The sequence below is a fragment of the Sturnira hondurensis genome, unplaced genomic scaffold, assembly GCF_014824575.4.
Source record: "Sturnira hondurensis isolate 20B ecotype Veracruz unplaced genomic scaffold, ASM1482457v3 Scaffold0001872, whole genome shotgun sequence".
Lineage (NCBI taxonomy): Eukaryota > Metazoa > Chordata > Mammalia > Chiroptera > Phyllostomidae > Sturnira > Sturnira hondurensis.
Genome location: NW_028074503.1, coordinates 8,641,252 through 8,668,581, shown reverse-complemented (window position 1 = coordinate 8,668,581; position 27,330 = coordinate 8,641,252).

Genomic DNA, 27,330 nt, shown 5'->3' with positions numbered 1-27,330 from the left:
TTAAGTGCTTCTGATTCTAGTGGAAGCATTGGAAGCCATTTGAAATTCTCAAATGAATATCTATAAATTGGACATCTGTATAAAAGGGTTTTAGTTTTGAAGGCATATAATTTTGAATTTGCAGAGTGTGTATGCCTGTCTTTGTGCATAATGAATCAAATCAAAATGCTGTTACCTGTAAGAATAGGTCTGTCATTTTCAACCCTCAAGTGTAACCCACATACCCACTACTTAATTGAAAAAGAAAATAGTAACAGTGTGTTGCTACTTTTATATCCTTCTTATGGAATAAAATGTCAGGGAGTAATGAAAAGATTTAGCAGTTCCACTTCTAAATGACTTTACTGACAGATGCAAGGCTCAAACCCCATGCAGCATCAAGAAAATGTATCCCATGTTTGCTTTAATCATATGCGCTAACTTTACAGACACACCCAGATTGTTCTGGCTGTCAGCACAGGGCATCAAATGCAAATAGGAGTGCATGCAACACACTGAGTGTTGATTTTTCTAATAGCATTCAAGCATTGTCTGCCCTCCAGTTTCCTACTTGATTTTAATGTTGACAATGAATGTTAGACTAAGATGACAATGAATAGAAAGAAAAAATGAAATTGTAATCTTATTAGTACTTCAAAAAAGGAATCATAGATTATTATATATGTAATTTAATAATTAGAATTATTAAAGCACTATAGTCATCTTTGTCTTTGTCCACAGTTACCAGTGAACTGGTGCACTCAAAACTTAATGGGAAGTACTTTAGAGGGTATATCGAGTATGAGAACAAAGATTAAGACAGCTGGATCTTCAAAGTATCCTTATTCTAAGTGAAAAATTCAAGTTTATTTTACAATATCAAACTGAAATGCAAATTACCCTAAAATGCATTTCCTTAATTTCTAGGGACCACTTTTAGTGATCACTTTTATTTTAAATCATTATGTTACAATGAATTTATTCTTATATTAAGCCTGAAGTTCAGGCCAAAAAATTATTAGTTTAGCATTATTTCAGAGGTTGACTCCCAGAAGTTGAAGTTACTCAGGTATTTTGACAGTGATGTTTGCAGAAATTGCATAATATGCACCTACCTATGGAAATGCACTAGTAAATAAATCAAGTGTGTCAGTGGCCTTAATTATTCACCCTTTCCTCTGCCCATGTCATTTGTCATGTAACTTTGCCTTCCCATTCATTTTCGCATTTCTCTGCCTTAAGCATGAGAATATTTAAGTGATACCTTGTTAAATAGTGAAATAAATAGGGATTACTAATCTACCCAGTCCTCCTACATGAGACCAGTTGATAGCTGAGCACCAGACATTTGAGCAAATCTTGCTAATCCCAGATTAAATTGTCAAACGAAAGACTCGTGAACTAAAGAATATTTATTGGTTCAAGACACTAAGCTTTGAGATGATTTACTGGCCATAATTATAGTAACAGGTAATTGATTCTCATACACACACATATACACATATATATGTATTTAAAGATTTTATTTATTTATTTTTAGAGACGGGAAGGGAGGGAGAGAGGGAGGGAGAGGAACATCAAAGTGTGTGCCTCTCCAGTGCCTCCCACTGAGGACCTGGACCACACCCAGGCATGTGCCCTGACTGGGAATCATACCAGTGACCCCTTGCTTTGCAGGCCAGCACTCCATCCACTGAGCCACATTAACCAGGGAGATTATATATGTATAAAATTAAGTATATATATTTAAAATTTTTAAAGATTTTAATTATTTATTTTTAGAATGAGGAAGGGAAGGAGAACGAGAGGGAGAGAAATGTCTATGTGTGAGAGATGCATCCGTGGTTGCTGCTCCCATGCCCCCAACCAGAGACCGGCAACCTGGGCATGTACCTTGACAGGGATTCAAACCAGCAACCAATCTCCATTTCTGATCTCCATTTCTGAATTCTGTTCCTGTTCGAGTTTCCTTAATTTGTTTTAGTTTTTGTGGTTTTTTTTAAGTTCAATTGATGATAGTTGTGAGTTTGTTGTCATTTTATGGTTCATAATTTTGATCATCTTCTTCTTTTTAGATAAGTCTCTTTTACATTTCATATAATAAGGGCTCAGTGATGATAAGTCCTTTAACTTGACCTTATCTGAGAAGCATTTTATCTGCCCTTTCATTCTAAATGATAGCTTTTCTGGATACAGTAATCTTGGATGTAGGTCCTTGCCTTTCATGACTTTGAATACTTTTTTCCAAACCCCTCTTGTCCTTTGAGAAATTAACTGACAGTTTCATGGGAACTCCTTTGTAGGTAACTCTCTCCTTTTCTCTTGCTGTTTTTAAGATTCTTTCCTTACCTTTAATCTTGGGTAATGCAATTAGGATGTGCTTCCTTGGGTCCAACTTACTAGGGACTCTGAGCTTCCTGGACTTCCTGGAAGTAAATTTTCTTTGCCAAACTGGGGAAGTTATCTTTCATTATTTTTTCAAATAAGTTTTCAATTTCTTCTTCCTTGTACTAGATTTTTTCTAATTTTTCATTCTGGATCAAGTTTCAGTTCTAATTTAATCATTATCTAATAAGTAATTTTCCATCACATTTAATTTAAATTTTGGAACGTGAGAAATTGCTACTGAGATTTGTAAAATCAACTAAATCTTTCTAAAGAAACATTTTTTTGGAAAAACCATTGGTCTTACCATGTTTAATGTGCACTGGTGTTTCAAATAGGCATGATTATTTTTTCCTTCAAGAACAGGGATCTGAAGCCCTGGCTGGCATAGCTCAGTGGATTGAGCGCAGGCCTGCGAACCACACAATCCCGGTTCGATTCCCAGTCAGGGCACATGCCTGGGTTGCAGGCCAGTCCCCTACAGGCCAACTCCCAGCAGGGAACGCATGAAAGGCAACCATACATTGATGTTTCTCGCCCTCTCTCCTTCCCCTCTAAAGATAAATAAATAAATAAAATCTTAAAAAAAAAAGAATAGGGATTTGCACTGGGGGAGGGGGGGAATATAAGACAGAAAACTATACTTGAACAAGAATTAAATTAAATTATGCCCTGGCTGGTGTAGCTCAGTGGATTGAGCGCGGGCCTGTGAACCACACGATCGCAGTTCGATTCCCAGTTAGGGCACATGCCTGGGTTGCGGGCCAGTTCCCAGCGGGGAACTCAGGAGAGGCAACCATATATTGATGTTTGATGTTTCTCTCCTTCTCTCCTTCCTTTCCTCTCTATAAATAAATAAAAATCTTTAAAAAATTAAATTAAATTAAATTAAAAAAAGAACAGGGATCTGCCAACTAAGGTCCACAGGCCAACCACAGGCCAACTCCTGCCAGCAGTTTGTTTTGGTTTTGTTTTCATTTTAATCAGGGTTTGTGTGTATGTGTATAGAAGACAGCTATACTAACTAATTCACGTATTTTCTATGTATATGTGCAACAATGACAGAATTAAATTGTAATGGCAGAGAATGACACATAAAGGCAAAAAATCTATAATTTATCACTTTACAGAAACAGTTTGCTGTCTCATGAACTATTACATCATTTTTTTGTTTTTTTAAAATGTTTTTTTAAGATTTTATTTATTTATCTTTAAAGGGGAAGGAAAGGAAAGAAGGAGAGAAATATCAATGTATGGTTGCCTCTCATGAGTCCCCTGCTGGCAACTGGCCTGCAACCCAGGCATGTGCCCTGACTGGGAATCGAACCGGGATTGTGTGGTTCGCAGGCCCACGCTCAATCCACTGAGCCACACCAGCCACGGCTATTACATCATCTTTTTGATATAATAGTTTATCTTTTCAATAGGTTTGATTATTAATCACTCATATATTTACCCTAGTTTTCATTGATTTTTTTCAATTCTATTCACTATTTCCATGCATTTTAGCAATTTTTTTTACTTTAAACATTTACATATTTTATGTAACTAGAGAACAAAGTAAAATCAATAGATAACAGAAAAAAGCATGGTCTACCTTCAAAAAGTAGACCAATTCCAAATGATTCATTTGATTTTTCAAAGTTCTCTATAAGTTATCACTTCACTGTACTATAATTGATTTGTCATTATCGTTTTACTCTAAGACCCTATAAAATTATGCTCAATGAGAAAGGTTTTCTGTTAACCTATCACTATTCTGATCATTTTCTTTCATTTTGAAATGTATTAGTACCTTTTTTGTGAAATTTAGGAATCAGTATTTATGGATATATTTTTCTTGATAATTATATTAACCTGTTTTTTTAAGTTACAAATGAAAATTGCATGTTGATCTTTAACATGATTATACACTCAATTGTGTTTATTTTTGATGGCATATTTTAAGAAAAATTGACTTTATGAGTAAAAAATAAGCATTCAAGACAATTGTAAACTTTTAATGTATTTTACATTTTCCAAGAAATGAGCAAATAGCTAATTTCTCAGTGTTTTCTTAAGTAAACAAATAATCTCAAAGCTTTAATCAGAGTTCATTGTGTTCAATGAATTTGGATCTAATTGAGTACTAACATTAAAGGGGATGGAAACAAAAGGGTGCATGGCCTAATATGACAGTTTGAAAAAGAAAATTATGTAAATGAAGCTCATTCATAGAACTAGCTATAAAAACAATATAAAATAGTTATTAGAAAAAGGACTTAATGCATTTTAATGAACATGTATCAAATTTTCAAAATAAAATAATATTATCTATGTAATAATCTTATGTATGTCTCAAATGTGCAAATATGACTGTCTATAGGATCAAGCTCTAATGTCTCCATAACATGCTATTATCATTTTTCAAATATCTGTTTGGGAATATACAAATATGATCAATAAATGGCATTTCTAAGTTAAATGAATGTTCTAAAGTCATTGAACAAATTATGAAAAATATTACAGAGGTAATTTTGAAAAAATGTAAGATTTAATTTACCCCAAAACTGCTCGGCCTAATAAATGAATTTGGCAAAACAGAGGGTTACAAAGTTAATATCCAGAATTCAAAGGCATTTTTGTACTAACAATGAATCAGCAGAAGAAGAAATCAAGAAAAAAATCCCATTTGATATAGCAAAAAACAAAAAAAAAAATATCTGGGAATAAACATAACCAAGGAGCTAAAAGACCTGTATGCAGAAAACTATACAACACTAAAGAAAGAAATCAAGGAAGACACAAACAAATGGAAACATATACCATGTTCATGGATTGGAAGAATTAACATCATCAAAATGTCCATAATATCCAAAACAATTTACAGATTTAATACAATACCTATTAAAGTACCAATGACATATTTCACAGACATAGAACAAACACTTCAAAAATTTATATGGAACCATAAATGACCCCAAATAGCAACTGCAATTTTGAGAAAGAAGAACAAAGTAGGTGGGATCACAATACCTGATACCAAACTGTGTTACAAGGCCACTGTAATCAAAACAGCCTGGTACTGGCATAAAAAGAGGCACATAGACCAGTGGAACAGAATGGAGAGCCCAGAAATAAACCCAACTATCTGCAGTCAATTAATATTCGACAAAGGGGACAGTAACATAAAATGGAATAAAAATAGTCTCTTCAACAAATGGTGTTGGGAGAACTGGACAGCTATGCGCAAAAAAATGAAACTTGAGCACTGACTTACACCATACACCAAAATAAATTCAGGGTAGATAAAAGACTTAAATATAAGCCATGACACCATTAAAGTCCTAGAGGAGAACATTGGCAGAAAAATCTCAGATATTTCACATAGCAACATTTTTACTGATATGTCCCTTGGAGAAAGAAAGAATAAAAGAAAGAATAAACAAATGGGATCTCATCAAAATAAAAAGCTTCTGCATGGCTAAAGAAAAACAGTATTAAGATAAAAAAAAGAACCAACTGTATGGGAAAACATATTTGCCAATGATACTTAAGACAAGGGTTTAATCTCCAAAATATACAAAGAACTCACACCACTCCACTCTAAGAAGGCAAGCAACCCAATTAAAAAAATGGGAAAAAGACTTGAACAGGTACTTCTCTAAGGAGGACATACAGAGGATCCAGAGACACATGAAAAGATGCTCAATATCGCTAGCTATCACAGAGATGCAAATTAAAACCACAATGAGATATCACTTTACACTGGCCAGAATGGCCATCATAAGCAAAGCAATAAAAAACAAATGTTGGAGAGGTTGTGGAGAAAAAGGGACCCTAGTTCACTGTTGGTGGGATTGCGGACTGGTACAACCACTATGGAAAACGCTATGGAATTTTCTAAGAAAACTAAAAATGAATGTGCCTTTTGACTCAGCAATTCCACTATTAGGAGTATATCCTAAGAACCCTGAAACACCAATCCAAAAGAACCTATGCACACCAGTGTTCATAGCAGCACAATTTACGATAGCCAAGAGTTGGAATCAACCTAGGTGCCCATGAGTAAATGAATGGATCAAACAACTATGATATATTTACACAATGGAATTTTATTTAGTAGAAAGAAAGAGCTCCTACCCTTTGCAACAGCAGGGATGGAACTGGAAAGCATTATGCTGAGTGCAATAAGCCAGGTGTTGAAGGACAAATATCATACCTTACCTTTAACAGGAAGCTAAACAACAAAACAAACAAGCAAGCTAAATAAAAAGAAAGACACTGAAATAGAAAACAGGGGGACAGCGACAAGAGGGGAGAGGGGAGGGAATTTCAGGGGAAAAAGGGGAAAGATTTACAGGAACTAGTATAAAGAACACATGGACAACAACTAAGGGGGGTGGAAATGGGAGGGAGGTGGGGAGCATTGTGGAAGGGGTGGGCTGAGATGGGAGTAAAGACAGAAAACTATACTTGAACAATAACTAAATTTAAAAAATAAGATTTAATTTTAAATTACTAAAAATGTAACCATCACTCCTTATGCATTTTTTAAGAAACTATCAGTGTTTTACCTTTCATGTATTAATATTTTTGTTACCATTGAGTAATAGAAACAACTTAGTAACACAATCTCATTATATCATATCTAAATGACTTTCAGATCAAAGATAATTTATATGGAGATTAAATTTAAACACTTATAGCACTTCAGAATTTTTGAAGTTAAAAATGTTGAAGTTTATTGCTAGCTAAGTTATCAGGATTAATAGAACACTCTTTTAAAAATTCTGAATATTTTCTGTTATACAATGAAGATCTTTTGAAAATAAAATCCTGGTATTTAAATACCAAGAGGGGAAAACTATGGTTTTCTGCTCTTTTCATAGAGAGGCAAAAACTACTCTAAGAATAGTCTCTTGGGATATCTATCCCCTTAAATAAACTATTGGCAATGTGCTATTTAAGAATAGAATGAATTTTATACTTTATTGTTAGATATCAAATAAAAATTACAAAAACACTAACATTAATTCATTCAGTTTCACACTAATAAAATGTTCTAAATGAAATTTCTCAGATTATACAGTAATTTGTAAATCTTCTAAAATCAGAATAATTTTGATTCAGTACTAGAATAAAAATGTTTTAAGGTATCAGTCAGAAACAGAAACGCATTTGAAAGGGGCATGGCTTATTTAATTCCTAGTACAATAAATATTTAAGAAAAAATCAAGAAAAAATAAAGTGTAAATACTAGATATAAAGAGGTAATCATTTTATGCATTTGTTAACATTTATGGCACATGTTCAAAATAACTTTTTATATTCTATCACTTAAGACAATGCCAAGCAAATAGTAGTTAGTGAAACAAAATGTACTGAAAACTGATTTTATCACTTATTTTTGTGCTCTCACAATGAAACAAATAGTCTGAAGGCAAAAAGGAAACCATGACTGATAAATCTGCCTTTTTGGAGAGGCTTAAGGATGAACTGAAATTTTTCAGCATCATAAGAGACCTGGGAGATGAAATACTGTGAAATTTGATCTGTTGAGCATAGGGAATGCAGGCCGAGATAAACTTGGGATCAAGGTTGGGCTCAGCATGATACAAGGCTGAGCAGTAAGTGCCTGACAACACTTGAAGGAGATGAAAATAAATTGCATGAGAAGAAGGGAAGGAACAGATGAAGGTGGGGACTAAAAATGAAGATATAACACTTGCTTATTTCTGAAAGTAAGCTTTATGACTTGCAGGAAAAATGATCAATTTAATTCCAATTTTTTTCATCCTTATGTTGTTTAAGAGATGGAAATTTATTTCTACTGTTCCTTCCCAGTTCCGATCTACAAAACTATATGTAGTTTAAGTTCTTTTTGGAATTAGTGCTTCTGTGAATAAGAAAAGTGTATCAATTGTTGGTAACATTTATTAACTGCTTTAAAGGTCTTATGAAATAAAAAAATACCCCAATAAATTATTTATTCTATGTCTTTTTGACTTAAAAGTGCATTTTTATACCAATACATCATCTGTAGTCTAGACTGATTTGCAGAATGCCCGCTGTCTTGCAAAAGGAAAGACTTGCATTATATCAAAATTGTAAGGATACTTATGGATCTCATTCAGTAAACTTTTATTTCATTAAACGAACAAAACGAAAAATGAATGCATGTTGGAGGAAAGCTGCAAAATTGGATCAAAATGTGATGAAGACCTGGAATCATGATTTACTTATTTATGCTATCTTTGTTATGCTGTACTTCTACAGAGAAACCTTTAGTTTTCAGGCATTTTTCACATAGAGATCTATAGAGTGATATAATAGGGGTTCTTGAGAGAATAACGACTGCTGCAGTTCACAGAAGGTGGAATTTCAAACAGGACAAGCAAAAAAGTTAAAACAGAAAGGTACTAGGTGTGTCTCTTAAGTTGATTTTATTTTGTTTTGTTTTATTTATTTACTATAACACTGCTATGGCTTGGATTGCATACTAACCAATAAATAAACAAACAAACAAACAAACAAATAAATAAAAGATACATTGGAATTCTAATCTCTTGTACTGGTTAAGTTATTTTATTTGGAAAGAGGGTCTTTGCAGACCCTCTTATAATCAGGCGAAGCTCATTATGGTATGCCCTAATCCTGTATGCCTGGTGTCGTTACAAGAGAAGAGGGAAATTTAAACACAGAGACACACAGGGAGATGACATTGACAACGGAGGCAGAGGAATGTGTCTGAAAGTCCTGGAATGTCAATTATTGATGGCTTCCCCTGGAAGCCAGGGATCCAAGAATCACCAGGAAGGATTCTTTCCTTCAGGTTCCCGAGGGACCATGACCCTGCTGACATAGTGATTTCAGAATTCTGGCTTTTAGAACTGTGAGAAAACAAATTTCTGTTCTTTTAAGCCATCCAGTTTGTGATAATTTGTTATGGGAATAACTTATTAAATAAATTTAATAATTTAATAATTAGTTATTGAATAAATTTAATAATTTATTAAATTTATATATTTTTAGATTTCCAATTTTATTAAATTGGAAATTTAATGGGACTTTTGCCTATTGGGTTGCAAACTTGCTTCAGACCAGTGATTCCTTTAGTTTTTCCCATTTTTTCCTCTTGGAATGGGAATTTAGATCCCATGTTTGTCCTACCACTGTAACCTAGAAACATAACTCATTTTTGAGGTTAACTCATTCACAGCTACACAGATATAGAGAAAGTTTGCCTCTGGATTAAGCACACCTGGAGTCTCAACCGTACATGGCTTATATGATTTATTATGTGAGAATGGTGATCTTTTGCTTTTGAGTTGATTACACTTGAATAAGATTTTCAACTTAGTTGATGCTGGAATGGGTTAAGACTTTGTGGATACCAAAATGGAATAAATTTTGCATGTAGAAAAAATATTAATTAATACTGCCTATGTGTTTTCTCTTTATATTTTATTTAATTATCTATATGTATTTATTACTAATTGATCTTAATCTTTCTTTGAGTGTTTAAAATTCCTCCCTTAAATGCATTCAATAGCATAAAATATATGATTTCTATATGCTGGAGATCGTCATATTACAGTCTTCTGCTCCTATATTTCAGTCTGTACTATTTGCTATCTAGATTTTCTGGAGAGCTATACTGGGATTTCTCCTTGTCCTCATTATGGACTTCCTTATCACTGCAACCTTGTTTTAGGGATTTCATTTCTTCCTCCCATCCTGGTAAGGCGTATCTTTGGGTAGCTTCCAGAGAAAGAGAGGATGCAGGTGAATCACTCAAACTTTGTTTAGAGAACACAGGCTACTATTGATTTTTAACATAAAGGTTCTTTATAGGTCTCAGAACTTCCACCATTGTAGGAAATAGTGGGGCACCTTCAGCTAGCTGGTGTTTCTGCACCTAGTTTTCAACTTGAAGTCATTTTAAGTCCACTATAGTGGCACTTGGGAGGGAACACTGGAAGTAAAGAATAATAAAGGTAGACTGGAACCAACTAGGGCAACTGGAACATTCGAGGACTTACTGGAATTGTCTTCCATCATTTCCTACCTTGATGCTGTGAGTGGCCGGCAGAACAGATTGTTGCCTATTGCCATAGAAATAGACATGGAATTGACCATTGAAATCTAAAGCAGAATATGTCTTGTGACTAATGTAAACATGAAGCCATACAGAAAAGGGGATTCTGGAAATTATTAGGTCAAATTTTGAATAAAAGCGGAGGTGGGCATGTGTTCACATCTACAATATAGATTTTAACCTTTAGGTTGTTCTTACCATTTGCCGTTGCATTTATGAGCTGATGCCTGTTTATTGGAGTATGGACAGGGCACATTTCTTGGGTAAGGGAGTCCAAACAAATGACTCAGTGGCAACATGTAAAGGATCTTGCTCCCTTCTTAAGGTCTGATGCTTTCATAACAGGGCAAATTTGATCTGATTTTCCATCACAGAAGCCAGTTCAAATTGTATTACATGTTTAATACTGTGAATCTTTTTGTGAGGGTTCTTTGGCTTTAAAAATAATAGTTATTAATTTTTAGTAAATGTTTTGCAGAGTATGAATTTTAAGTTAACAGAGTAAGGAATACTTGAAATTTCAGAACTATAACAAACCAGGGCTTATCAGAATCTATTGCTCTATCTAGAGTTTCAGTGTAATGAGCATACTAACATTTCAGCATCCATTACACACTGAAAAAAGTTTTCAATAATTAAGGATAATTGGCAATAGAAATAAGATGAGCAGATGAAAATGACTCCGCATTAGACTTTGGCAGCCTGCTATTCTGCATGTGTGGGAAAGAGAGGGGAGGATGAGGATTTTAAGTAGCAATCCAAATTGGTCAACTGTGTTTTATTATTTTGTACCTTCTTATTTCATGCTCTATATTTTAGCTTTCTCTTTAAAAATATTTTATCAGGTTTCCTCAGGTTGCCTCATCCTGGGATTAGATACTAATCAAGCAATGCCTTTTTGTGTCGATTCCCTTTAATTTCTAATGTCATTTGAACAACCAAAACATTTTGAACAATCCGACCTAATAGAGAACAATATTGTTTATCATCTTTCCCAAAACAATATACTTAAACCTAACATGACCTAATGAGGGAAATTTTTGTTTAAAAATAGTCTTTGAGCTCTAGCTATTGTAGCTCAGTGGACTGAGTGCAGGTCTGCGAACCAGAGGATCGAGGTTCGATTCCCAGTTAGGGCACGTGCCTGGGTTGCAGGCCAGTTCCCAGCAGGGTACACACTAGAGGCAACCATACATTTCTCTCCCTCTCTCCTCCCCCTCTAAAGATAAATAAAATCTTTTAAAAAAATCTTTGAAACAGCACATTTTGGGTTTACTTTATACTGGTGCTTAGAAGAAAAAGGAGTACCTTTTATGTCATTAAAAACATTAAAATTATATCACATTCTACCCAGTTGATTAAAAACCAGATTAGACACTTGTCTAATTAAATTTATTTATAAATTTCCAATATCTTTTTCATTAATAACATTTGGACTTAGAAATTAAAGTGGCATCTTTAATGTTATTTCCTGAATGTTTATGAAAATGCCTCTAAGCACAGAACATGCACAGACACAGATGCACACACAAGCAGGGATTCAAAGATGTGATACACATGATCAAACACACATGCAGAACACATGGATAAAATGTATTCACACATATGCATGTTCTCACATACAAGCAAAAACATATTGAAATTAACATTCAAACACTACCACCACTACAGGCTAAGCTTGAAGGAAATTATTATTTAAATTTTGGGGGAATTATATCAAGTAGAAACCCAAAGGAATAAAAGAAATAGACCAATAGTACATTTCTAAGACAACTTTTTTTATACTTTTGGAACTTGCTGTAAATTCTCCTCCTATTATAGTTATATACCCATACGTATATTAACATCAGAATTACTTGAGTGTAACTCTTAAATTTCAGATTCATGAATATTACAGAGACCTCCTGATTCTTACCTATTATGTGTCTTAGAGCAGCCTCAGGGATACTAACCTGTGAAAAATTGTTACCGAACAAGGGTCTGAGGGTGGGGGGGCAATACTTGGCCCACCGAGGGATGCAAAAAACTGCTTCAGAAAACAGAGGCTCCTCCCAAGGACAGTATACTAATATCTATTGGGCTCTTCTGTCCGCCGCCAATTGGAAAGACATCTCTCAATGCCAGAGATTTGTGAAAAGGAAACAAAATATTTATTTCATGCTATTCAGGCCTAATGCCTTCCTTAAAATATTAAAGTCTTTAAGGGTATACACCTACACACACACACACACAGCGCTCCCTTCTCCCACTGTCTCAACTCCGGGTACCGTAAATCAGGAAAAGAGCACACGTCCGTTTTTCAGGTAGCTGGCACTGTGGGCTGTGTCGCCTGCCTGTCCAGGCAGGATCTCCAATTAATCCAAAGTCACGTGACACCTTCCACTGGCAAGAGTTCTTTCTACCAAGTTCCAGTCAAAGAAAGTCACTCCTGCTTTCTAGGCCACTCGGCCAAAAGGAGCACCCCAAAGCCGCGTGGGCCTCTTCTACCAAAGCCGCACTCCACCAAAAGCGCATCTTTCTTCTTCACCTAGCTGTGGGGATATCAGCTTTGCCAGAGTGGAGATCCCTGCGGCCAGGTGAAGAAGAAAGACGCACTTTGGGTGGAGTGTGGACCCCTGCGGCTTTGGTAGAAGAGGCCCACGCGGCTTTGGGGTGCTCCCTTTGGCCGAGTGGCCTGGAAAGCAAGAGAGACTTTGACTGGAACTTGGTACAAAGAACTCTTGCCAGTGGAAGGTGTTGCATGACTTTGGATTAGTTGGAGATCCTGCCTAGACAGACGACACAGCCCACAGTGCCAGCGACCTGAAAAACAGATGTGTGCTCTTTTCCTGATTTACGGTACCCAGAGTTGGGACAGTGGGAGAAGGGAGCGCTGTGTGTGTGTTTGTGTGTGTGTGTGTAGGTGTATACCCTTAAAGACTTTAATATTTTAAGGAAGGCATTAGGTCTGAATAGCATTAAATAAACATTTTGTTTCCTTTTCACAAAACTCTGGCATTGAGAGATGTCTTTCCAATTGGCGGCGGACAGAAGAGCCCAATAGATATTAGTATACTGTCCTTGGGAGGGGCCCCTGTTTTCTGAAGCACTTTTTTGCATCCCTGGGTGGGCCAAGTATTGCCCCCCACTAGGACCCTTGTTCGGTAACAAGGGCACATGCCTGGGTTGTGGGCCACAACTCCAGTGGTTAGGGGGGGTACATGAGAGGCAACTACATGTTGAGATTTCTCTCTCTTTCTCCTTCCCTTCCCCTCTCTCTAAAAATAAATAAATAAAATATTTTTTTAAATTAGACTTTAAAAAATATATATAGACAGTGTCATCATGGGAGTGATCCCTGTGAAAGTGATACTGAGCACAGACATGAGTGCTTTGTAGCATACGTGAGGGTATGAGCCATGGGCATTTCTGAAACAAGAGCACTTGCAATCACAAAAAGGACAAATGCGGAGTTCTGAATTAGGAGCTCACTTAATGCGTGGACAAAAGTGAGGAGCCCAATGTGGCTGAACTAAAGTGAGAAAAAAAGGGATAGGAACATGCAGTTAGAGTCAGATAAGTGGGTTTGAGGAACAGACATGTGGAGTGAATTTTTGACCATGGCAATATCCACACATGTTACTATGAGACAGAGGGAGAACTGTAAGGGGACTTTGAGTTGAAGGATGACATGATCGGATGTATCACTTAAAATGCAGACTATTGGTTGCTGTTTCATTAGTACATGAAAGAAGGAAGAAGCAGACAGACCATTAGGAGGATATTATAGTGACAAAGGAGAAAGGTTGAAGCAGAGAGGAGATGAAAAGATTCTATTGTAGGTACATTTGGAAAGTATTTCACTCCTCCCTTTATTCTAACATGAGATAATGAGAAAGGCACTTCATTTCCGTGGCATCCTTCTTCAAAACACATACTACCAGTCTAACCAAGAAAAAACATCAGACCAATTCAAATTGAGGGACATTTTGCAAAATATCTCACAAGTAGTCCTCAAAGGCCATGGGAAACAAAGAAAAAAGTGAGAAATTGTCACAGACCTGAGGAAATTAAGGAGAAATGATGACTAAATGCAAAATCCTGGGTGGGTGAGATCCTGGGTGGGTCCTGGGAGAAAAAAAATACTTCTGGTGCAAAACCTAGTATGACCCTTTTAAAGTCCAAAGCTTAATTAATAGTTTTGTTGCTCCATTGACGATTTGCAGTTTTGATAAATGTACCATGATAATGTAAGATGTTAATATTCAGGGAATGAGATGGGTAAAGGTGCATACAAGGACTCTCATGTATCTTTTCAAATTTTATGCAAATCTTAAATTATTTTAAGTTAAAATGTTTTAAGTAATGCCAACATGATTCATCAAAGAATTTGTTATGTTATGTAAAGGAAACAAAAAAATGACATTGAGAATTACTCCAAGAATTTTTGCCCAATTGCAGAATAAACTTCCTTTCACATTATTTATAAAAATGATGTGTCTTTTCCAGATAGTTTCTTACATTCTTCAAAGCACAAAATTGGATTCAGAACAGAGAATACGGAAACAAAAAAAAAATCAGAAGAACAATAGAAGGAATATATAAGTAGATAGGGAAAAAAGAAAAAAATGTATCTGGTGTATAAAAATGAGAGACTGTCAGAACAAGTACATTTGGGGAAAATAAAAAAAGAATGGGTTAATAGAAATGTTTCTGAGATTTATGAATTATATCAATTTTGATGTTCTTCAGGAAAATAAAGTATGTATTGGATTTTTTAATCTAGACTGTGTTTCCGTAAAAGTACTTCACTATTGAGACTGGACTACTTGGTTCCTATATGGGTAAGTTTCACTTCTACTTCTTTTTAATCTTTATATTTTCAAGGAGAATAAAAAAATTATATTTGGTAGACAAAATCAAATAAGAGCATTAGAAAAATAAGAGCATTACCTTTATAAACCAGAAGAAGAGCATGTTTTAAAAAATTAATCACTGTTACTTGACCAACAAAAAATTTTAAACATAAATAAATAAATTAATTAATCACTGTAGAAGAAAAATGTAGAAAATTGAAATAAAAAATCTAAAAATAAATTGGGAAGTATGTGGAGATAATTAAAATAAAGTTTGATTGGTGATAGAAAATGTTTTTGTTTGATTACAGAGTCTTGGCAGAAAGATATCTACATGATATGTCAAAAATGGTGAACTATGTAATAATCACAGAATGAACATGTCAAATAAAGAAAAAAAAACTAGTATAAATCATTAAGGCTATAGTTAGCACAGAGTGTGTGAGAAGAGATTAAAGGCCAGCATGACTCTAGTATGCAGGCTATTTGGGGGACTATGAGATGAATTTGCATATGTGTGGAGACACCAGTCATGGTTGTTGACCCTTAAGAAAGAAGTTTGAGTTTTTAAAGTGTTATGTCAGCCATTAGATAGATCTTTTAAAGGAGAGTGACATAACCTGATTTCTTCCTCTTTACAGGTGTAGTTTGGCTGAGTGTGAAGAGTGGAATTGGTGTTATCACGGGAGGAAGGAAACAACTTAAAAAAAAAGGATGACAAAGAAGTTAACATTTTAAAGTATACATACATACATGTGTTCTTTGAAAAGAATTAAGAGTAGGACTGATATTGCAAAAAAATTAAATGTCAAGTAGTAGCAGAAACGTTCGCATCAATCAACTGTTTAATGTGTTACCTCACATTTACGAGCTACTTCTGTAGTGACGCTGGGGCTATGTTAGCTGTCCTTGGCAAATTCCTCTGAACATATGGAAAGTGTGGCACTTTTTAAATTTGAAGCAGAGAAGAGACAATATCAATGTACTTTCACCCCCACTATGATAACTTCAGGGGCCAGGTATGCGATAAGGCGCAGCCGCCAGCGCAGGTGGGCCCCCTGAACGTCAGCCTACTGTACTCAACAGACAAATGGGTTCATCTTTATTGTGTTAAGCCAGGGAGATTTAAAGATGTGTCACTTTCAGCAGCGAACATTATTTAGTCTAATGAATACATGTACTCATTAATATTATGCTTAAAGAACTATTAAACTACTTGAGTCAGTCCAATATGGTGATATGACATTTAACAATAAAAGCTAATATGAAAATAGTCATATACCATGACTCAAAATACATTAAGATAAAATATGTATAGTTGAAATACCTGACAGAAATTCTACCAACATGGTAATTTTGTTTTTTGCTGGGTAAATGATTTTTATTTATTTTTACCCATTGCTCTGTATTTTGTTTCTTTGCATATATATTTTTTTCAGCATGAGGAAAATTGCATTTAGAAATAAGACATGCATTTTTGGCAAGAGAAAATGCAAAATTAAGAGCAGCTCTTTAGGAAGCACACACATTTTTCTCTCCTTGGTTACTTAGCAGTCGTAAGGCCTCAGTTAATCATTTAATTTTATGAGCAGTACTGCTCTAATTGTTTAATGGGAACAACTCCTTACCTGAGCAAAGGCAGGAGATCCCCCCAATCGCCTTTTAAAAACCATGGAAGCATATGCCTCTGTGGCTAGTCTGCGTGATTTTAAAAGTATAGCACTTCTTTGTCTTCTAATTTTCTATGAAATTAGCAGGGCTGTTTTACTGTGTCTCATACACCACCCCCATAATTATTAATTCCCACATTTTGTATATGAGTAAATTCAATAACTTTGACTCATCTTATAGAACATATATTAGCTCTGTGTATCTCTTTTCTGAACTCTATCCAAGTTCTTCATTTATATCCCAAGTGGAACATACAACTCCAATAATGTTCTATTTAATGCTGGCTATGTTTCAAAATGACAGAATTTTATTTATGTACTATTGGGAAAACACTTTTGGAAGTATAGCTGAATCATATGCATGTAACTGTAATACATATATATATGTGTGTATATGAATATGCATATTACAAAATTATAAAACATTAAATCATTTAACCGTTATTTTAAGGTTGATTTTATTTTTAGTGATAACATTTACATACCCTTAGGGCACTTTGTGCTGATACTGGACCTATGCATCCTCAGAGCCAGCCCTCACTCTTCTGTGTGTGCTGGGAAAGTGGGTTGGGAGACTTCAGTGTGTGTTTCCCAGAGCATTCTAGAACATGGCTCATAAATGCAGTAAATGAATGAGAGTCTTAGACCACATTGGAATGGCTCTGAGGGCCATTCTAGTTCTGGTGTCCCCCATAGTTGATCATAGCAGCACTGGGCTTGTTTAACAGTTTAATGTATTTGTCTGCCATCTCCTCCCCTTCCACAGGCACTGCTTAATAAATATCCTGCATAGTAAACTCGCTCATACTTTTCTTCCAGAAGACTCAATATAAAGCAAAATTACTTAAGTTATTAACTGAGGTTGCTTTAGATGAAAGCAAGGTTTTGTTATATCGAGTAGAGGATATAATAATTACATGGTCTTATTATGGTATTAAAAACTATGAAATAAGGTGTGTGTTTCTGAATAAACTTTAAATCTATAAAATACTGATAACTTCAAGATTTTGAAATATTGCCTCAAGAAATAGATAGAGATTGAGATAGCTTCTTGGAAACCATTAAAATTGGCTATCTTTGTTAGCACAGAGCAATGTGGCCCAGAATTACAGGGCAAATCTAATTAGAGCCCAAATCTAATTTCTTAGGTTGTAGAATTATAAAAACAAGCAGAATTCACAACCTCAACATGTGTTTGGTGTTAGCCTTGGGAATTCACTGGGACTCGAGATTTCAGAAGGGAGTCCTGAACAGACTCAGAAAGGGGCTGCTGTGGACTGAATGCCTGTGTCCCCACACACCTCCTCAAGCAAAAGCCCTAATGTGATGGTATTTGGAAGGAGGGCCTTTGGCAGGTAATTAGGTTATGAGGACTGATTCTCTGTGATGAGATTAGTGTCCTTATAAAAAGAGAAAAGAAGAGCTAACTTTAAAAAAAATCTCTGTGCCATGTGAGGATACAAGGAGAAGCGAGCTATACATAAATCAGGAAAGGGACCTTCACAAAAACCCAACTGTGCTGGCATTTTCTTGTAGCAGCCTAAACTGACTTAGAAGCATTAAATACTCTGAAATTCCAGTGCCTCCTTAATGAAAGTAGGTTCCCTCCACTGTCTGCAAGACATGTTATTTTAAGATCGTTGTCTTACAAAAGGTACTAATTCTTTTACAGATTCCTTAACTATTTCTCATTGAATCCAGTCCTGTAACTAGAATTGGATTCTAGCGTATCCCAGGGCAAGATCACATATATTCTAAGAGAACTGAAGGATAATTGAGTCCTGAGAAGTCAAGGCAACATGCATTGGATGTATGCTTTAGATTAAGGAACAAGAAATACAGCGTTAGATTGAGCTACACTTATGTGTATAAGTACACTTCCCCACATCTCCAGATTTAATTATCTAGCTCATGCAGCAGAAGTGGTTCATTTTTTATTTAACTGAAAATTTGTTTCATTAATGGCCTACTTTCAATAAGATTGAGATGTTTAATGTTTTCCTTGCATAGTATGAAGGAAGATATCCAGTGAGAGTAAAGGTATTTCTGGACACTCCCTTTACTAAGCCACTAAAAATGAATCCACATATGAACGCATGCTAGTGAACTAGACAATGCATACATGAATAGTTCTATGACTAACTATTGTCTGAAGGATGGGGTTTATATTGGAGATGTGACTATTAAAGTGAGATCCTTGATTTTATAGAAGTATTATGAAATCCTAAAACAATGGTAGTCAGTTACAGCATTTAACTTTTGGAGATAAAGAAGTTACAATTACCACTTGCACATTAAGGACTTATGAAAGTACCTAGTAAATAATGGAATCCCTAGCAATGAAATGGATGTATAACCTACTAAAATGTAACTTAATGTATACAATGTGGGCAGTTTTGGTATCATGACCAAAAATCTGACTTCAGGTTTTGCAATAATTTTTAGTCATAATTTTTCTAAAATATAAGCCAGTCCATGCACTTAAAGTCTCATACTTGAAGGGGAGGCTGAGAGGAAGAATCCTTCTTTCTTTGAAGAAGAACCTCTATGAAATTCTTCGAGCATATATAGGGGAAATCAGAGATGCGGTATGGCTCCAGCAGTAAAGGCATCTGTAAAATGTCGGGGTCTCTGTGTAACCTGTGACTGTTTACTCTTTGTAGTGTCAGGCTTGGTTGACTACCCAGAAAGACAGGACGGCATCCAAAGATGATTGTCATGCCCCCAAGAAGGAGGTTAATGAATGTATGAAGCGTGGATAACTGCCTGGTGTTAAGCTGTTAATTTAGAAATGCATTGTTCTTTCTGTTGGTTTGTGTGACTACCCGACGTATGTTTTTACTATCAAACCCTTATGAAAAAGAGGCCCTGCCCCGGGAGGGTGTGAGTTTCTTCCCTGCCACCCGCCACTGGGAGCAAGCAGATGTCTTATTCATGCGTATACATTTCTTCTATTAGATCTCTCATGCATGTAAATAAGGCTACAAGTCAGTTCTTCAGGATGGTTCCTTAATTCAGATTTTGGGGGTTTTCTCCAACATGACATGCACAAATTTTAAACCTTCCCCAAGGGACTTCATAATGGACCACTGAAGTATAAAATGGGCATAATAAGATGCAGAGACAGTTGGCTACTGGTGCTCATACTGTGCAGCAGCAACAGAATTCCACCTACAAAAATGACGGGAATCAATTTCCTGAGCCAGAAGAGTAACATTTTGAGGAGAGATTAAGATTATTTTGTGACGACAGACACATGGGCCTATTAAATAGGAATCACATATGAGTGAAAGAGAAAATAAATACTAAACTGTGATAACAGGTTAGAGTCTTTAATTTTTAATTTAATTCCTTTTTATGTTTATTGAATTTTTTGTTACTTGTGAGAATTTAGTGAACTCCCCTCCATGTGGCTTCAGGCGACCGGCACCTAAGCTCCAACAACACTTTTAATCGTCTCCTCTGCTCTTCTTCTGAAGAATCTGGCTCTCACAATGACAGGATGCCTTGGGAGCTTCCCTGCCCCAGGACTTGGCAGTAGCCAAACTATACCACATCGATGTTAGAAGGAGCTCAAGTTTGTTGTTGGCAGCATGTACCCACATCTGCTCAGTGACCATGTACCCCCAGTTTATCAAGGTTGGCAGTGGGGCAGAACGTGGTAATGCCTTATGCCGGCTTTCTCAGCAGAACCTGGGTGATACTTGCTTTAGTTGATCCTATGATGATTCAAGCCATCAACACCACCTCAGCCAGTGCTCCCTGTGCTTGCAGATGTGGCCGTGGCTGTGGTTCCCATGGTCCTTGAGTTTGCAGGTTTGCAGGTCTTCCTCAGTCGGGATGACATGTTGGTGACCGAGATGCCTGGTGTCTTTAATTTTCAGTTTCAAACCCTTGAGATGGTTTCTCTTTTTCTGTTTGGGCCCTGATTAATGTAATACCTCATGTAGTAAAACTCCCCCAATATTGAATACTTTCTGAAATCTTTATCTCGAAGTTACAACTGTGTTCTAGAGAGTGAAATATCAATTTTACCAAGCAGAACCTATTTTAGACACATGTGAACATCAGAGGAGAGCATATAGCCATAGAGAACTGCTCACCATGCTTTAGAAAAGCCCAAAGTGGAATAATGCCAACTTCGCTTTCCTTATTTGTACCTCAGTGAAGGCACTGATTTTAATGTCACACTAGAACTGTGTTTTTCCCCCAATTTTACTTTTAAACAAATTGGGATTAATTGGTAGCTCCAATTTATACTGACCTAAGACTTCATCTGTGATGACTCTTGGAACTGCAAAAATTTGAATGGATAACTTCCTAATTATCTGTCCAGGAGCAAATGCTATGGGCAACATGGGTTTTTTCATTAGTTTTTTGGGGGTGAGGAGTTTTCGAGTTGATANATGCCAACTTCGCTTTCCTTATTTGTACCTCAGTGAAGGCACTGATTTTAGTGTCACATTAGAACTGTGTTTTTCCCCAGTTTTACTTTTAAACAAATTGGGATGAATTGGTAGCTCCAATTTATACTGACCCAAGACTTCATCTGTGATGACTCTTGGAACTGCAAAAATTTGAATGGATAACTTCCTAATTATCTATCCAGGAGCAAATGCTATGGGCAACATGGGTTTTTTCATTAGTTTTTTGGGGGTGAGGAGTTTTAGAGTTGATAACACTGGTTAATTATAATACGTATTGCACACGTATTTTTGTTTATAATATGTTTTTCATGGTATATGAGCATTTGGACTATAGATTCTTAATCAGAATTTCACTTAGAAACTTTAGCCAAGTATTCATTCCTCCTCTTCTGATCATCATCCTTAAAAATGTTTCAAATCTCTCTTCACCCATGCTTTTCCAGGCCTTACTCCCTGCAAGCCTTCTTTTGTTTTCTCCCTTAACTCCCCTCACATCTACAGTCTAAGCATGCTTGTGCATTCAGTAATAGTTTTGTGTTATGCTAAATGGACTCCTCTGCATATTCAGACTTTTAATTTCACAGAAGTGTGTATTGAATGCTAACCACTTGTGATTGAATTAAAACTTGAATATCTTGAAATGTTGTTAGACTACTGGTTAAAAAGAAATTTTAAGCTACACAATCACAGCTTTTGATTCACGAAATCCCAGATGTTGCATTTTTACCAGGATATCAGGAAACTTTTCCCAAGTGGCCTAAGGAGAAGAGTTCGAGAAACATTAACTTAAATTAAGGCCAATTCTCAGCTCGAAGCTTCGAACACCAAGTTAAAGTACTATAGACTCTACCGAATGAAAGGTATTGTTGAGGAGGGCAAAAGTCTCCAAATGTATTGACATTTTCACCCATCTAATGTTTTGAGCTCATGTCCTTAATATGCACATGTTAACTTAATTATAAAATAGATATAACACCTTACAGTAAAATAATATATAAATATTAGAGAAACCTTCGGATCTTCTGAGTTTGGGATTCTTATAGAACGATGATTTCCAAACTCCATCTCAGGGTACAGATAAACTAATTACTGAAATTCTGTGGCATGCTAAAAATATATTTTCAGTGATCTGACAAAATAGGTATAATTTTGATAGATTGACAAAAAATAACAATACTAGTAACTGCCTACCCTTTTTGCTCCAAAGTGACTTTAAAAAAATCAGGTGCCTAAACTTGTATCTAAAGATTTCTGGTATCAAGAATTAACCAATCATTTGAAAACCTATTACGTTGTGACCAATAAAAGGCAACTCTATTACAGGACCTACATATTTGTGCTTCAAGAGAGGACATTCACACTGGATGGTTATCGTTGTGTTGACTGTTGTCATTTTATTATTGGGCAACCTAAGGGAAAAGAGGTCAGTACCTCTGACTAAATAGTCAGATAATGCATGTATTAAAATTCTTGTGGCACACCAGTTAGAAAACACTGTAATAGAACATCCAAACAGAGAAATCTGAGTGGGTGGAACTCAGAAAGAGCAGTAGGCTTGAAACATACATGTGGGAGTTCTTTGTGTATAAAGAGTGAAGCCATAGTGGTAAACGCAGTCACTCAGAGCAGGCGTGCAGATTGAGAAGAGGACTAGCATTTTCCAGAGAAGATGGGCTCAGGAAGGAAAGAGAACAAAAACTATCAAAGTGAAATGTAAGAAAGGAATCAAAAATGGGTGGTGTCACAGAAGTGAAGTAGAACCCAGTATCAAGAAAGGCGACAAGCAATGTCCAGGAATAAGCTCCCATGGATACTGAGAGAGGGCCCTATCATCAAAAGCATGAGTGGGCCTGAGGTAATCAGATAAAATTGAAGGCAATTTTAATGTAGCAAATCTAAAATTTTAATTGATTTTTTTCTAGCCGGTTTTAACTGATTGGGTGAACTAATGAAAAAAATGGTTTCTGCCCTGGTCGGTGTGGCTCAGTGGATAGAGTGCCAGCCTGTGAACCAAAAGATCACCAGTTTGAATTATAGTCAGGGCACATGCCTGGGTTGTGGGCCAGGTCCCCAGTAGGGGGCGTGTGAGAGGCAACCACACCATGATGTTTCTCTCCCTGTTCCCTTCCCCTCTCTCAAAAATTAAATAAATAAAATCACAAAAGAAAATGGTATCTAAAGTCATATTTTATATGTAAACAAAGGAAAAAGTAAGATTGTAAAATAAATTTGTTAATGCAAACTTAGGTTAGCAATCAAAGATAGTCTATATTGATGACATACTTTTACTATTTGGTTACATCATCTCTTTTGAACTCTATAAACCCTATTGATGATTAAACACACATACAATTATCTTCCTGATAAAGAAGACTTACTAGACCAATATTGAAATCCTTATTAATTTCTAAAACAAATAAAACTTCTTAGTTAAAACTTCTTAGTTAAAACTTCTTTATTCTTTTTTAAATTTTTTAACTTTTATCAATTAATGTTTAGAATGACAGAAGAAGGGGTAAGGAGACAAAGATAGAGAGAGAAAGGAGAGAGGGAGAGAGAGTGAGATAGAGAGAGACTGATTCATTATCCACTTATGTGTTCATTGGTTGATTCTTGTGCCCTGACCAGGATCAGTCCCAACCTCGGTGTATCAGGGTGTCACTCTAACCAAGTCAGCCGTCCAGCCAGGGCCTCTTAGTTGACTTTTTCAACATAGTGTATGGTTATGTTATCTTCAATTTTTCTTTGTGTTATTGGTATTTATATTAAATGTACCATTAATTTCTGTTAAGATTTGTTATTTTGTTAAACATTTTTGGTTTTTGCTGCAAAATACTCTTATTTATAGTATAAGAGAACATTTTTCACAGTTAGGTAAGTCTGAGTTCAACTGTTAAATCCTTATCTATGAGATATGGAAAATACATCCTTTGTAGCTCCATTTGAAGACTAAATAAAATTGTACACATACATAAATACAAATATACGATTTGTGTACTTATGTGTATATAGACATATAATGTTATATATATATTTATTCATAGCCTTAACACTCTTCTTGTCAGTACTATTGTTATCCTCATCCTCACCATTGCTGTCCTGGCTTGGGAACAAAGAACTAACTCCTAACTGTCCTTCTGCTCTGTTGGGGGAGGCAGTAGGTCTTGGACCATGGACCTTCAAGGTTTTGCTGAGTATGCCAGGAATGTAAGGCCCTGACCACTCTTCACCCAGACCATTTCTAAAACTTGTGTGAGGGAGCTTGCTTCCATTTACTGTAACCATGGTCAACCTCTGGAGCTCATTATTTCTCTCCGGTAATGAAACTCAGTGTGTCCAGGCATTGATAACCACCCCTTTGTTCTCCTATGGGTCATGGGGAGGGGAGCCAATGCAAATGAACTTAAACTTCTGCGTATTGATTTTGCCCTGAGTACTAAATTTTTGTGTGTCTGATTCAGGTCTATTATGTCTTTTACTATGATCAATGAGACAGTAACAAACTAGGTAGGAGAGCATATTTTAGCTTGTTAGAGGGTAAAAACCTTGAGTCTGCTCACTTTGTCACTTCCATTGCTATAGCTCTCTTATCTATGGCTCACACTACTGGCAGAAAGATATTTTCAAAATGCCAATTCCACCTTAAACTCCCTTAGTCAAAAGTCCTTCTGTTACTCTCCATTGATTATAGAAGCTGCTTTTGTAAGTTGTTTATTGTGCTGTTAACTTGTCTCACTAACAAACAAAAATGATGTATTTATAAATATAAATCAAGTATTAGTTTGTAGCCCTGGCTGACATAGCTCAGTGGGTTGAGCGGGCCTGCGAACCAAATGATCGTGGTTCAATTCCCAGTCGGGCCACATGCCTGGGTTGCGGGCCAGTCCCCAGCAGGGGACGCATGAGAGGCAACCATACATTGATGTTTCTCTCCTTCCCTTCCCCTCTAAAGATAAATAAATAAAATTAAAAAGAAAAGTATTAGTCTGTAACATTGCATTCTTAAATGTGTGTTAAAGGAATGGAGTTGTTAACATACTAAGTACAATTAATTGTAATATATTGGAATTAAAATGAAGAAGAGAAAGATAAGTAAAAAATAATACCTTTATTGCCCAATCAATGGAAAAGTAATTAAAGTAAAATGAAGCTAATACTTTAACTTCTTATTTATAAAAACATTATGCAAAATTTAAAATATTACATCATAAATAGTGTATATTCCAATAACAGTTTATTTTTCTAACTTGACAAATAAATCTACAAAGTATTGTTGAGTACTGTTTTCATATAATTTTCTTACAAATAATAGTTTTAAGTAACATTTATTATTGTTTATAGCTGTCATTTAATCAAAATATCCTGCAGTCAGATTTAACATAGCAACTCAAGTGATAATTTTACCCTGATACTATTTAAACATGATACATAAAATTATTTTCTCCAGGCATGCTATCTTTTCCATTTAATTACTATAGTTAGAATATAATTACATGGCAGTTTTAGATTGTTTTCTAAACACATTATTGCTTATCACAATATAAAAAGACAATACAGTTTGTTCTGATTGTCAAACATCAGCGTTTTACAATGTAATTACTATTAAAGTTTTTTTAAAGATTTTATTTATTTATCTTTAGAGGTGAAGGAAAGGAGAGGAGAGAAATATCAATGTATGGTTGCCTCTTGTGGGTCTTCTGCTGGGAACTGGCCTGCAACCCAGGCATGTGCCCGGACTGGGAATCGAACCTTGATCCTCTGGTTCCCAGGCCCACACTCAATCCACTGAGCTACACCAGCCAGGGCTTAAAGTTTTTTTAAATTAATTTTTATACCATGTATATTCTTCTACAATCAAAAAATTTGTTAAGAAAAAATGTAGACAATATCTTCTATTTTAGTAATATGAAACAGTTATGCAGACAGTCCCTCCCATCAGTAATTAAAAGTGCTTAGTAAACATTTAAAACATTCTTCAGAACACCATGTGATGATTCCCATGCCCCCAGATGCATTTTTAAAGTGGTCCTAGATTGGGAGAACTCTAAGCACCAGGTACTTGTGCAATATTTTTTGAAAGAATTCACCTTCATGTGAGGCCTCAGAGAATCGCCATGAACACTTGTTGGGGGTGAATGAGAAATGTACCATAAAAAATAACCAAGCACACATAAAACAAGGCACTGTCAGTAAAAAACAGCAGACACAGCAGAAAAGGAACCACAGAAATTGCCATCAACCAAATGAGTCGTCTGCGTGGTCTGAGATGCAATAAAGGAACAGGCAAAGTTGTTGGTGCATATAGACATGCAATATAAATAATGACATAGAGTAAAATTTGAAAAGGGAAAATTAAAATACAGAGCAACAGTAACATAAATCAGGCAGAAGGTAGATAGAGCGAAGTGTTCTAAAGTCCCTACATTGTACCAAAGGTAAAAGTATTGCGTGGATTATCAGGGCTTTGATAAGTTGATATGCATACTGAAGTTTCTAGTAACTACCAAAGAATAGAAATGGTGGAGCATAACTTCCAAACAATAAAAGAACAGGGAGTGATTATTCAAAAACCCTCAATCAATAAAAAATTAATATATATATTTTAAATTTCACATTCCTTTATCAACTGTCATAATATAACCAATGTAATAAAAACCATTTTATTACATTTCACTACTTTGCAAAACACTTACAATTTGAAAATATTTTCTAATTTGATAGAATACTTAGAACTGGGTAAATAGAAGTGATATATGGCGGGGGTGCACCTTAAAGAACAGAATTACGTTCTAGAGGGCAGGCCTCTTCTTGCAGTACAGGCTTCCCCCACTGTACTACAAGAGAGTGTTCTAGGAACCCATCTGCATCAGTGTACCAGCTGGCATTATTATGAGAGGCTGTGCTCCCTTTCGGGGAATTATTGTTTTGAAAACTTTCAACAAATCTGCCCCTTT